The sequence below is a fragment of the Aplysia californica genome, unplaced genomic scaffold, assembly GCF_000002075.1.
Source record: "Aplysia californica isolate F4 #8 unplaced genomic scaffold, AplCal3.0 scaffold00039, whole genome shotgun sequence".
NCBI lineage: Eukaryota > Metazoa > Mollusca > Gastropoda > Aplysiida > Aplysiidae > Aplysia > Aplysia californica.
Genome location: NW_004797309.1, coordinates 1,309,760 through 1,324,484, shown reverse-complemented (window position 1 = coordinate 1,324,484; position 14,725 = coordinate 1,309,760).

Here is a 14,725-nt window from a genome sequence, read left to right as displayed (position 1 = left end):
TCTCTCTCTCTCTGTCTCTCTCTGTGTGTGTGTGTATGTGTGTGTGTTTGTGTGTGTGTGTTTGTGTGTGGTTGTGTGATTGGTCATATGGTGGCAGGTACTCTTTTGTGCTTTGAACCTTCTTTCTTTTCAAACACCCATTGTCCTAATGTCACCCCCTTCTTATTTATTTAAAATACACCCTAGTAACATATTTATTCTTCGGCACATACATAACCTACTTGTGCAGCAAGTACTGTAAAACTCCCACTAAAACAAAATTCGTAAAAATATTGCTACACTAACAGAAACAAATTGATAAATAAATGCTAAAGAGGGTCCTTCCAGAAGAATGTTCAGCAACTCTAGCGTTCAACAAAGTCCAAATGTGGGCACTCTCCATTAAATAACCAGAGTAGAAAATGCCTATCTCTTGTCAGTATCATTATATACCTGCAAAGAAGACGCCGGAGGATAATCCTATTTGTACTGGGTAAATGCCCCAAGTAAACAAAGAAACGGGGAGGCTGGTATTGAGCGAAAGGCCTGGAAACACAGAGTGACAAAGCAAGGGAAAAAGTGGGACGATAGGGTAGGAAAAAGGAAACAGGGAATTAAAAATAATACCGGGATGATTGAAATCCACGACTGAAGAGCATGAGTAAAGAGTGTTAAGATAGATGTGTACAAACGGGGGAGGGGGGCTCAGAAAAAAAGGACAGGAAAAAAAAGCTTGAAAAGTGTGAGGATGAAAAGAGTTAAGGTATTATTCCCCACAGGAAATTGCTGATTGCGAGCTCCTTCTTTAGCCTTGATGCCAGGGAAAATTCAGGAGACGTAACCCCATTACTGGGAGCTCCCCACCACGCTTGTCTCCCTTGAAAAAGCTCGGATGTGACCGAAGGAAGGGAGAGAATCAAAGATCGATAGCAAATATCCTTTCCATCCTGATCTTCTTCTCTCAACAGCCGGCTCTCGTGCCCTATGCTTGCTCCCTTCCTTCTCCGTAATTTTGACTTAAACTTCTACGATCTTGAGTATCGAGTGCTGCTGGCCCGACTGGGCTGTTGGGGCGGGTAGTGTCAATAATGTGCTGCAAGCTGACTGTTCAATGTCTGGATACTCAAGCTTCTCGCTGCTATCTCTTCGCAAAATCCCTGATTGCAAAATCAGATTTTGAAACACCGTTTCGGACTGTTTGAGATCTCCAGAAGGCTAGAAATTTAGTCTCACAATGATGGTTTAAAACAGTTCTAGGTTAATTTACGTATTGAGTAAGAACGTTTTTGCGTCCCCATTGGCATGATTTAGATTGTTTTAGAGGCAGATTTGTTCTTGAAATCAATCTACTAAAGGTTAATGTTGCAATTTAAGATAAAAAGTTTCTTTGTTCAAATTGTAGATTTTTAGTTTGACCCAAAAGTGGAATGATTCAACAATGATCTGACAAAGAAGGGATGATCAAAAGTCGCTGCTTTGATGTTTTTTGGTTGCCACCCAGAGACACACAGAAAGGGGTGGGACTTTTTTCTATCAAATTTCTAGTATCTTCTTTGAAATTAGTGTATAATGTATGAAAAATACGATACGAGGCTTCACGAATAAAAAATTCAGTAGCAGAGAGACAAGCCACACCCTGTGCATACATGTATGTGGAAATGAGGCTTTTAAATGCTCAAAATGTGGTAATTTGTTCTCTGTGAGAATATGTCTAATTGAATATAGCAAAATCCACACGTCGTTTCAATCTTGAAATCTTTTTCTTCACAAGAGAAAACCTCTCCTCTCCGGATGCATTGTTTACCTTCAGACATTGACAGACGAGAATTGTTATCCTCATCATTATTATTATTATTGTTATTATTATTATTATTATTATTATTATTATTATTATTATTATTATTATTATTATTATTATTATTATTATTATACCATTATTATCGTTATTATTAGTAGTATTAATGTTATAATTATTACTGATAGTCTTATTATCAAAAGAGGGGTGTGGAAGAATTCTGATTTTATTTCTGCTCTGAGAAGACCCCTTGCTGTGACTGTGTTTACGTGTTTGTTCCAGGGCGCTCCAATGTTTACGTGGCCCACAGAACCATGCACGCCTTCATTTTCGTATATCGCGTTTCCTTACCGATTTCGTGTCTGTCTCAAGGACCGTACCCATCAATAATAATCTTCTGGCTGCAAAGCTAGAGCAGATGTTCGGTTAGACAAAGGTTATCTTAGTGACTGTGATAGAACGAAATGGCTCTTGAAAGGACAGTCAAAATTCCCCCCAGGTTGATGGAGAAAGACACAATGTTATGTGATCAGGAAATAATCTTAATTGTCTCAAATTATTTATTTGGGTCACTGAGTTTGAAAGATACCCAGAACAAACCTTAATTTAGCCTGTTTTATGTTACATTTAGGCAAATACAGCCCCCAAGTCAAATTTACGTGTATTTAACAATTACCCATAGGGAAGAAGGCGTGTACAACTGAACATCTGTACAGTGAATGCCATAGAGGTACCAAAGTTCCACCAAAAAGAAAGAAAAAGATCTATTCTGTGTTTGATCGTTCTTACGAGAAGTACCTTGTTAAAACATGCATTCCCATTCTTAGAAAGCGATCAAATAGGAATGTCATTTGGTTGACGTATGCAGAAGTAGGAATATATTACAACTGGGTTTTTTTCAGTATAATTGTTCATATTCTGTGTTTAAAATTCTTTTTTTTTTTTAAGGCCCAGTTTCATTTTTTTCTTTACAGGGATATAGAAAATATACCCTAGACTCTCAATATAGACAACCAGTAGACTTACAAATATAATCATAGTTATATTTGTCCTTAAAAATATAAACACCTCTTCGAAATTAAACACGGTGGTTGAGAAAATTGACGATTCCAAGCGAAATATTGTGTCTGGGCCCCAGAGTGATCGATATTGAATAAGGAAGTGATGCAGCTAAATGTACTGCAAAAGTGAATGTACTCGGTCCTTTTTTTAAGGTGCTTGGAGAATATTACAAACATGTGTATCTTATAGAAATTAAGATTTACCCTGAATGGAGTCAATAAAAATCCAAGACAATATGAAACATTAAAGAAATATATTTTGTAGACGATGAGAAAATATAAATACAAGTTTTAGTTTTGTAATTGTTGTCTTATGAAGAATGTATCAAATTGAGTTCATGAGAGAAAACGTGTGTGTTTGTATGTATTTGTGTGTGTATTTGTGTATGTGTGTGTGTGTGTGTGTGTGTGTATGTGTGTGTTCGTGTGTGTGTGTGTGTGTGTGTGTGTTCGTGTGTGTGTTCGTGTGTGTGTGTGTGTGTGTTCGTGTGTGTGTGTGTGTGTGTGTGTGTGTGTGTGTGTGTGTGTGTGTGTGTGTGTGTGTGTGTGTGTGTGTATGTGTGTTCGTGTGTGTGTGTGTGTGTGTGTGTGTGTGTGTATTGTGTGTGTTTGAGAATGTTAACCAATGCTTTGCATACATGTAACGTCAACGCACTACAAATCGTACTGATACCTTAGAACTCAAACGCGTTAATGAGTTGCCAGATAAGCACAGAAAAATGGTCACCTTGAAATTAGCTCACTACTCTTTTCTACTGTTCTTAAATTGATGTGTTTAAACCCTTTGCAGGATAATTAATGTTATGCTCTGTTCAAATACGGACCCGCTTTTTGAGGGTTTTTTTTTTCTTTTTGATCGGGGGAGGGAGGAGTCTGTTTCTTGTAGGCTGGACCCTCAGTCTACTGATCGGCATGAATGACTACCTTATAGAAGAGCCGCACGTTAAGCTGAGAAAAGTTGACCCCCGTAAGCTTGCCAAGACGTGGCGTATGATTGCCCGCTCCTTCCACGAATAAATGTAGTAGGTGGGACAGAAGAGTATTGATATCACCGCCAGCGCAAGGGAAACCCAGAGTTCTACGACGTCTCAGCAGCTGACCCAAATGTCAAAACTCCATCATGGACTGAAAGTTCATTGACCTGAACTCATTTGGGTTCGTGCCCTAACACTGGCCTGCGACATTAGTTTGTGTGTATACACTAAGATAAAGTCAAGACAAATTAAAACAACAAGGTTACACATTTCAATAATAGTATCACTGTTTATTGATTGTTCTGACGTAATCTATGAGGGTGTGTCGATAGCTACTTCGATTTTATATATTAGCTGCAATTGCCAGTTCAATCTCGTTTTAGATTTCTATCATCCAACTCACGTTTTCTTCTCATCTCGAGGCTTAGTTCCAAGCTCTAACCTACATTTTCTTGATCTTTTTAGATGCCAGAAATCAAAACTATTGATTTGAGTCTTCGCTTACAAAAATATATTGATGATGACAGCAGTTTTTGGCTTGCAAAGTAACATTTGAACAAATCATGCACTCTTCGCTGACATAAATGAAATGAAATTGCCCCTGACACTTAATTACGCTTGAGCGATCCTAAATGGTGTTAATTTGTTTTATGAATGACGCTTGGCACCAACATTAGTCCCAAGACAGGGCACCAAGATAATAGCACTGCTAATAGTTTCTACTTAAATTAGTACAGTTATTGAGTCAAGACCAGGATACATTACTGACCTCAAAGACATTTCTCACAATTAGGAGTTGGGAAAATAATAGGCCTACTCAAACACTGCCCAATTCCCATTCCATTATAAAATGTGTTTAATTCTTATCATTGTAACACTCATACCATTTTGCTTGGCAATCTTTTAATTTTGAACTGACTCCCAATCAGTGCAGGGCGGTCATTAAATAAGACTAATATGTCCGATTCAGCATTTTTACTTAAATGTTCGGAATCAAATAAATACACAGCCACGGAAGCTCCTAAATACTGCAGTTCGAGTTGAAAACCGCTTCTCTGAATTTTTACCACATTATTTTTCCCACCAATATAAATAGTATGAACTCTTCGGACCAGGGGCGGCTTGTAGGGCTAAAAAGTGGTTGTGCACAATTAAGTTATAGCAGGTTGAAATTTAAGATAGTCAAGGGCACAGTAAATGGATTATCGCTTTGATTTCTAGAACTAAATCTGTTTGTTAGCTAAACATCAGTTTCTTCATTCTACATTGCAACTGCACACTCAAGTGATAAATTTCACAACTCCACTACGAAACCATTCAAAGGCACAACTCACAGGACGCAGGACGGTGACTTAAGTACATGTTCACCTCCCTCAGGTTCGCGGTCACAGAGTCGCTTAAAATAGTGACAAGACAATGAACCAATCACAATTCACTTGAGCACTCCGCTGAATTGCTCCGGGGATCACATCATTTTGGCATAGAATAGTGTGCAGTCTATCGCAATCATTTTTAGACTGCCTACTGTGGGCTATGATTCGTGGGTGTCCATTTGAGATGTGCCATTTTATTAATATTAGTGTACCGCCAAACTCTCTACGAGAGTCGTCATCGTTTGGGTTATCCCAATGAGCGATTTATAGGTCAGGTTCCCACTGTTGAATATCCAATTATGTTTAGTTAAAGCGTGTGGACTTTGGCATGGCATAGCAGATATTTTACGGCGCCTTTGACACAGAAATGACAGTTAAGGCGCCAGCGACGACCTTGTTTTGAAATAATATTTGCCTAGTGTTTGTTTCCGACTTCTTTTATGTTATGTTTGTGGATGCTTTTCATAATAGAACATTAAAAAATTGTGAGCGGCGCTGCACGACCGTGCTCTATGGACGAACAGCGCCTGCTTCAGACATGTCTTTCTCAACGTGAAGGGACGCATCCTGAAGATGACATCGTTAAGCTACCTTATACCAAAAGTATTTGAAAAGTAATTTTGATGGAAGCGCCTCTTTATCCAAAATCATCGCCCTTCTAACGATAGAATGCTCTAGAGTTTGAATTGTTGCTGTACCGTGACCAAAATCAACCAACTTCGTGCAGCTATGTTATCCATTTTCTTACATTAAAAAAAATATATTAAGAAGTGCTATCAAACATCATCGGTTTTAGACGCTGTGGTGATATCGATCGGCGTACGTAATTCCCTTTGAGGATTCTATTTGGTAAGGGGGCATATACGATCAGAAACTCATAGTATTCTCCCATGTCGACATTTATTCAATTTGAACTTCATCGATTCCGTTTTGTGCACCAGCACACCATCTTACTATTTCCCACAATTCTGTTGTCTTCTGTATGGGGTATGCAGTTCACTTACGACTGTGTGGTCTCTTTGTCGTTCGAGGTTGCCCCATCTCTGCAGTCCGTTCTCTTTCATCAGAATAAAGGTTGAACTAAGACAGTTGCAAAGTAATCACAGGTGCAAGATGTCGCAATAGAGGTTCAGATGGCCGTGGGATGTCTGAATTAGGTGTTGTGGGCTGGTATAACATTTAAAAAGTTAATACTCTCCACGAATGTTACTTTGAACAACTCCCTGAGCATTATGAAGGGTCTTTAGGAAGGCACTGATATTACATTCAGGTCAAGGGGAAGTGGAATTAGTGGGGAAGTAACTTTTAAAAGTTTGATAATAGCCAAATTCTCCCAAACAATATCCACAATAATACCGCTCAACAGGAGGTCTTTCCGCTTTTTTGTGTTTAGGTAGTTCCACAAACAAGTTATACATATTTCCCTACATCAACGTCACAATATTTAACAATTAAAAGGAAGGGAGCCAGTTCCGGATGGTTTCACTTAAATCTTAAAACCTCTCATTTCTGAAAGATGTTTTTTTAAGTGGAAAAGTGACTTACATCTTCCAGGTCTAAGGTTGATTGTCATTTTCATTTATCAGGACACAAGCTCTGTTGTGAAGGGAGAGTATCCTTATCCCTACACTATAAGTATGCTGCCCACACATGGCCTCTGTCTCCTCTTACCCGTGCCACCTTTCTCTCAAGTCCATGTTCGAAACTTCTGTTTACTTAGTAGTACGTTTGACGAATACACAACAAAATTCACTTCAATGAGATATAACAAAACTCGACCAGATTTATAGTGGATGCCGCCTAAGAAAAACGGTCCTGTTTTGAATCTAGAACAGACTCTACTTCATTAGGATGTGCGTGCGTAGAGACTGAGAATAAAAGGGGGCTCACATTCTAAAAGAACAATCAGAAGGAAAAGGAAAGAGAAACCTACATAACGAGTGACAATTTCCTCCTCCACTCTTTTTTCATTCTGCTCCTTCTCCAGTATTTTTCTAGAACTACATGATCATCAGTGTGTTCATAGGGTTCACTGGTATCTGTGGTGCTGTGGTTCTGCGCCGCAGTCGCACACAGGAGACCCGACTCTTGAGTGTGGAGAAAATCTTAATCGAGCATCTTGGTCTTTTTTCTGGGATGTATCCTTCTCAGGCTGGCTTGGTCCTAACATTCAGGGTTGGAAGCTAACCTCCTTTGTAACATTTTTTATCCCTTGAGCATTTATATGAGATTGACGCCATCTGATTAATAGAAAAAGTGGATATGGGCATGTCCGACATTGCATTACCTACATATTTAGTACAACACGTAACTCTTACAGATAGAGATTCAAGGATTATAGGTGTAAGTCAAGGGTCTGAGAGCAATGCTCATTTTTAGAAATAATGGTGGTTATGAGTCATGATGTGGGATTGCGTTTAAATAATGTTAGCGTTAGTCCTATCTTCTCTGCTCCCATGAGTCACGTGGAACGTGGGCACCCTCTGTCCCGTTCCCTACTGGAACCATCTTTAGTGTTACTGTGAAGTTCCGAAATGGTGGGCAGAGTCTCTGCTAAGGTGACATCCTCCCTTTTGACCCAAATTGTGCCGAAGTGGTAGTAGACACAACTACATTTCATAGTTTTTTCCCATCGACACATGTTTCAAGTATAGGCTGTGCCACAATGTCGCACGTAACAAAAACATCGACAGCTTAAACGATCAAACAGAAACCGGAAGCTGCTGTAGTCTTGCTCAGAATACGAATAGTCAATGTGTGTTGAAATGGCTGCTTCACATAACTATAACTAAACCTAAGCGTTTCATTGCAATCTGATAGCAAACCAACGTGCAAGCCACAAAAGACACATATAGCAACAAACGCAAAGAACAAACAAATTTTGAAAGAGTACTTTACCTATAATGAGACTCCCAACGACACGTTTAAAGAATTAGATCATCTAAGCGGAATTTCAAACTTAACTGATACAAGTTAATGAGAATAACTATTTTCATCACGATAAATTGATACTATCTAACTACCTGCAGCCAGATCGGGATGCTCTCAAATGAAACGCTGTGCATATCAAGTAAAGGTACACAGGGTACACACTGAAACACACAAAAATTAGTAAAAAGGCAAGGCAAAGAATGATTTATAAGCATTTATTGTTGACATGACACCCTTCAGTTGAAACAAAAAGATGTTGTAATGTCAGTCTAAGAAAAAGTAAACAAGATTAGAAGATGATTGCACAGAAATATTGGCAGTCACCAAAGTTTAGATCAGATTGCAAAGTCATCATTAAAATTGTTCAATGAAAAATGTGTTCATTACACACAAAAAGATAACATAGGTAAGATTTGAAATTTTAATTACAATATGAATACACAATTGATGTGTCGCTAACGAAGTAATTCACATTACACAAGCAGACAATGTCTCTTTCCATAACAATGCAAGTCGTTTGAATGTATGGTATTTATACAAATGGATTCTAGATTGATTCACGATGGTAGAAAGATTAAATTTCAATTTGCGTGCAGTGTGACTTTGTGGAAATTTGTCATTTGACGTTAAAGAACAACATTGGACTTCAGCCAGTCGAATCAGGGCCATTCTTTGATAGCAACATGACTTCTTGATATAATTGTATCTTTCAAGGAGCTTTTGTCGTGACTGTTAATGATGTTGCTACTTGTAATTACAGCGCTGCTCCTTTGTTTTTGTTTGCAAATTGCTACCAATGGTATACATAAGTTGCTGGATTGTGTTACAACTCATTATTATTTTGACATTAAGAATGACGACGGATATGCTATTTTCTTAAGAATTTTTACTGCCTACATGAAACATTATGAATTATCGAAGACGGGGCACTCGGTCCCTCGTCAGAGCACCGGGCTGAGAAAAAAAAAATCTTCCTGGATAGAAATGACGAACTGGAACCCCATATGGATTCAGATCTTAAGCCCCCTCAGGAGGGCCCAATCTATCTGCCAACCACGTGACAGTGTGGCGAACATCTGGCGGTCAAAGATACAGGGTAGTTAAAATGTTCGCGCACTTAGACTCTTTGCTAATGCAATGCCAATTAAACAACCTATGAAAGCAGCTATGTGTTTGTCATTCATTTATAAGCAACAGGTAATACAGATTCCTAAACTTACCTAGAGTGATGAAGTTGTTTGCTCTCGAGATCAACATTTGTAGCTACAGAAACGACATATATCAAATGAAACCGTTGCGCCTGAGAACAGTTACGTCAAATTACAGAAAAAAGAAAAAAATTATAAGCTGCTGAATTCCATTGACACAATATCAAATCGTGTGCATAGTTTTAAGCAAACCATGTTTTATGATGTTGGGTTTGAAACATAAAAAAGAACAAAGTATTCTACAAATTTCAATGTATTTGTACTAATCCATTCAAATGAACCCCCCCCCCCCCCGGCATTTCTGGACAAAAAAGCTACTGTTCACAAATACAGAATCAAAGTTCGTAGCTACGGAAGCTGCGTATTAAGTATGACGATACTGCTAGCTCTGTGTTCTGAGTAAAATACTTGTTCAGACCAAACTCTGCCACAAAAAGGATTCATACACCTTAAATTCTCCCAAAGCCTTTCCACAGTGCCAGCAGTAGCAACACGCAAAATCAAAGAGAATTTGTTTTTTCTAGAGGGAAGAAACGCACCTTTAAAAGATATAGGGAAGCATGAAATTCCGTAATCGATTCCAGACAAGTAGAGTCTGCGAAGTTAGAAGCTTGTCTTCCTACCATGAAAGTAGAAGCTTGTCTTACTAGAGACGCAAACACGGACAAGAAACAAATTGAACAGAAAAGAATCCTTTACTATGACAAGGCGAAGCAAGGTTGTTTGGATATCGACCTTAGCGTAGCAGACCATGACGGCACGCTTTTGTCATGCCCTTGTAACTTAAAAAGAAATAATCAAATTGCAGCAATAGAAATAATTGATCCAAATTGTGCCCCCAGAATCACTTAAACATTTAAAATTTGTACTGCACTTAGTGAACAAGAAATAATGCTTTCGTGACGCGGGGTGAAAATGTCTGGAAACCTGACAAAATAAGTAGTCTTTTAAAAAATAAACACGGTCAGTATAGAAAAGTTTCTTTTTTTTTTTTAAAGTAGGTCTTCTGGAAGTTATTTTTACGTAAGCCTGAAGTGGTAGCAATGGCACGCGTGACGCAGGCCTTCTGTAAACGTAGGTGGGCAAGTCGTGTGTGCTTATTTCTTATTTCTCATTTCCAAGCTTTTGATCTGACGGAAGGCCGAGTCCTTTTTTTCTAGCGCCATCCAATCGATGACGAACGCAATCATAAAATTGGCTTTGCGTTCCATATTACTGTCATATTAGGGGGTCGAAGCGTACATCAGTTTACCATTACCGTTCTAACTTGCCAGCTCGTTATGTTTCGAGAGCATGACAAAACACACCCACACACACTCACACACACACACACACACACACACATAAGTCAAATTAGACTGTAGTGGCAGGGTATAAAATATACGCGTATTGCAGTATGGTAAAAGTTCACTTGCACCTTACACCTCCTCCCCCCTCACCCCCTCACCCCTCTCCCATTGTAAACCCCAAAGTTAACTTTTGCCGTTGTTTTGCAAAGCTGGAGCTATTGCTTCAGTTCCAAACACTGTCTAAGGAGTATGCCAGGTGCAAAAGAAACGAAAGAAAAAAATATCTCAGAACAGTTACACGACAGATTGGGCTCATTGTATAATGTCATTGATCTAATACAACTCACACTTTTCATGTGAGAGAGCAACACGTTTAGTTTGAAAATCCCCTCAGCTCAGTGCGTGAATCTCACTTATTCTTGCAAATTATTATAAAGTTACATAAAGTTGGGGGTTATCGTGCACGCTACGGGCAAACATACAAAAGGACATGGATGGTTAAAGTAATGTATGGTGTAAAAGTTTATAGACGTTAGGAATATACCTGGCGAATGATCACCCCATTTTGGTTTAAAAAGGTAAATCACTTATGATGTACCATTTTCACGTGACGAAACGACACAAGTAATATGTTTAGCAAATCATCATGTGACGCAGACATTAGAAGTCCAAAAAGCAAGCCTGAACTACTATACCATAAATATAATGAATTATAGTAGAAAATGTGTTGATAGATTTGTAAACAAACGACTCCTGCATTTCTTGGTAGACACATTGAAATGTGTCGAAACGAGCATACTATACACATAAAAAATAAGCATTGTATTATTTTTACCTCTTTCTCTCTCTATCTCTCTTTTTCTCGCTTCCTTCCTCGGTCTCTCTGTCACTCTGTCATTCTCAAATACGCACGTATACACACTCATACGTGTGCACACACACACACAAACACACACACACACACACACACACACACACACACACACACACACACACACGCACACACATACACGCACATGGACAACCTCCTTCCCATACACTCAATCCTTTAACTTTATTTCTAAGAACATTAATTCATGTCTATGCAACCACAAACTGATCTATACTTCACTCTTCCTGTTTTGCCCCAAGCACAAAGTTCACTTGTATAATGAGGACTCAACGCAATTAAGTGAGTAGAAAGTAGACACATCATCAATCATTTCCTTTCATAAACAAGGTAAAGCAAATCGAGCGTGAAAAGTAACCTCTACCATATTATGATGTACAAAAACATATCAAAATCTTTTGTCTGCATCGAAAGAGGACAGTTTTCCAGAACTCCTTTCAAAAATAAAACAACACTAACCCAAACACACACACATTAATATAGGACATCCTCTTTCTTTTTCAGTTATTCTTCCGGCCTTGCTTTCCATCTCTTGCCAAAGCACCTAATAACCAGCACTAGCACTGCCACTTAAAAGATATCCCCCCCTCTCTCTCTCTCTCTCTCTCTCTCTCTCTCTCTCTCTCTCTCTCTCTCTTTCTCTCTCTCTTTCTCTCTCTCTTTCTCTCTCTCTCTCTCTCTCTCTCTCTCTCTCTCTCTCTCTCTCTCCTTCTCTCTCCCACTCTCTCTATGAAAAAACAAACAAACTTATACTATTGATATTATTTTATAACTTTGCAAAACAATAACTTACAATTGGGAAATGCAATGGGCTCTTAAATAATACTGTTAAATGCTATCATTTATAAAATAAATTAGAAATGTTGCTCTGTAATATACCAATGCACACACAATCCATCAGAAAGTCTAAACATTTTTCATTCTTTAAAAACGGTCTAACTTGTCTACTGTCATTTTATTTCAACTGAATAGAAATATACCCTGGTTCTCTTTTTTAAAATTTAGGGATGAAACTTTAAAAAACAAAATCTTAGACCTTATAACCAGACGTGACACAATGAAACAAAGGACCACCACTTATTGTTGAACCTTTTCTGGCATGAAATATTTTTTTACGTCAATACAAAGGAACTAGATAAAAAGTTGGTTTGTTGTTGTTTTTTTAATTCAAGAACGACCGATGTCCAAGAGTTGACCATTTGCATGCACACAAAACATCAACCAGTATCGAAGGGTAAGGGAATTGGAGTAGATGGCCAATTCAAAAAGCCTGTAAGCACTTAACTCAAAATGGGCTATGCATTAATGATTTTATAAGAGCAGTTTTGAAAACTTTAGCCATAAATGCAGATGAAATGTGTTCCTTTTTTAACGGATGTCAATACATTACATGATTTCAAAAATGTACTCCCGTGACGAGAAGAAATTGTAAAAGCATTTTTAAAAATCATTTTAAGATTTTTTGTTGTTTTTGTTTGAATGCGCATTAGATTTTGGGTGTACAGCAACAAAAGTAAGTCACGTGAGAAATGACGTCAATATACTACGATAACGGCCTTGGTCAATCTGAGATAAATCATCAAACCATAGCACTCCTTATCGGAACATCTGTCACCGTATCATAACATTTCAAGTTTAAAAAGAAAAAACGAAACTTCTCGCCTGAGTCAAAAGTGACATTAGGAAAAGCTAATTCATTCAAATTTCCAATTCCTCAAAAACCATGATAAATAAAACAGACCGTTATAGCTATAGCAAGAGCTGACAGTATCTCCCATTATACAACGATGGCTACACTTGAGATGGTTATATAAAGTAATGGGTGTTTGAATAAACAAAAACATTTGCATAAATACGAGTCAGAAAATTGTGTTAATCAGATGCACATTCCAAAAAGGGTGAAATGAAGCGCCAGCGCTTCAAACAGTTGAAAAATGTTATTGCACAACACATTCTCTACAATACAACGACAATTAGGCTAAAATAATTTTTTTTTCATATTGAGTGGGCAACTAGCTTACTGTAAAATTTATGTGCTTTGGTAAATGTTTGCAAATGCAAATATGAATGTCACAGAAACACTCCTGAATGAATCATTCACATAATAAGTAGTTTATGAGTCGATACAAACAATATGATTTTGGAATTCTATTTTTTTGTCTCTAAAGATATCTCAATACGAACATATATCAATTTGAGGCTAAACAAACAGCCTGATTTTTCTCTTTGCTTTTAACTACATATCCCATCGTTATGAGACCATACGTTCTATTTTTTCAAAGTCGGAAAAATGTTCCTTTCACCAAAATATATAGCAATGTTGTTCTGATTTTTTTTAAAGCTAAGTTAAGGCTGTAAATAATATGTAACCAACAGACCTTTCTAAATTTTGAGATATAAGAAAAGTGTCATTAAATTAAAAGCACCAGCACACTCGCTTTTTAATTTTGCCACTATACACATCTTACATAAGCTTACAAGAAATAATGATGCATCATCACCCAATTGCAACAGAAGGGATGTCAATAGGATCAGGCTAAAAATTGGTCAATGTTATTGCACAAAAAGACCCAGTCGTTTTCTTACATTTTACAATATACAACTGGACAACAGATCACAACAAGATGAAAATGAGTTTGTGATTCTTGACTGAAAAAGAAGTATGCAGGACACTGTACATTTGACAATACTATCATCCAGTAAGTATTTAACCGCCAAACTCCACGCGACACTGAGACGAGGAAAATGTCCACAAAAACCGAGAGCATTCTGTCCGTTCATTGTGAGACTCCATGATTTCATGGAGCGTAAAAACCCGCCGCATATAGCAATCATGAAAAACAAACTTACGTATGGAAAACATGTCTATAGAATCCGTGCCTACCTTATCCGAGCCAGTCTCTCATAACAGAACAAATTATCGGAGAGCTGTTCTATTGTTCTTAGCCCAAAAATCTTTTTTTTTTTATCAGGAGAGAGATAAAATGTTTTATTCTTTAGAAAAATAGTACTCATAGGAGGTATTATTTTTTGCTTTTTTCAACATTTAGAATTTTAATTTTAACAAAACATAAAGAAAACATGTAACCCATGCCACAGAATTTCATAAAACATCAACAACAAAACAAAATAAAAACAAAACAAACAACAACAACAATATAGTGTTTTTTTTAATTTTTGGGCTGAATACGGCTGAACACCTTGCCGGCTCAGTGTAGATTTGTAC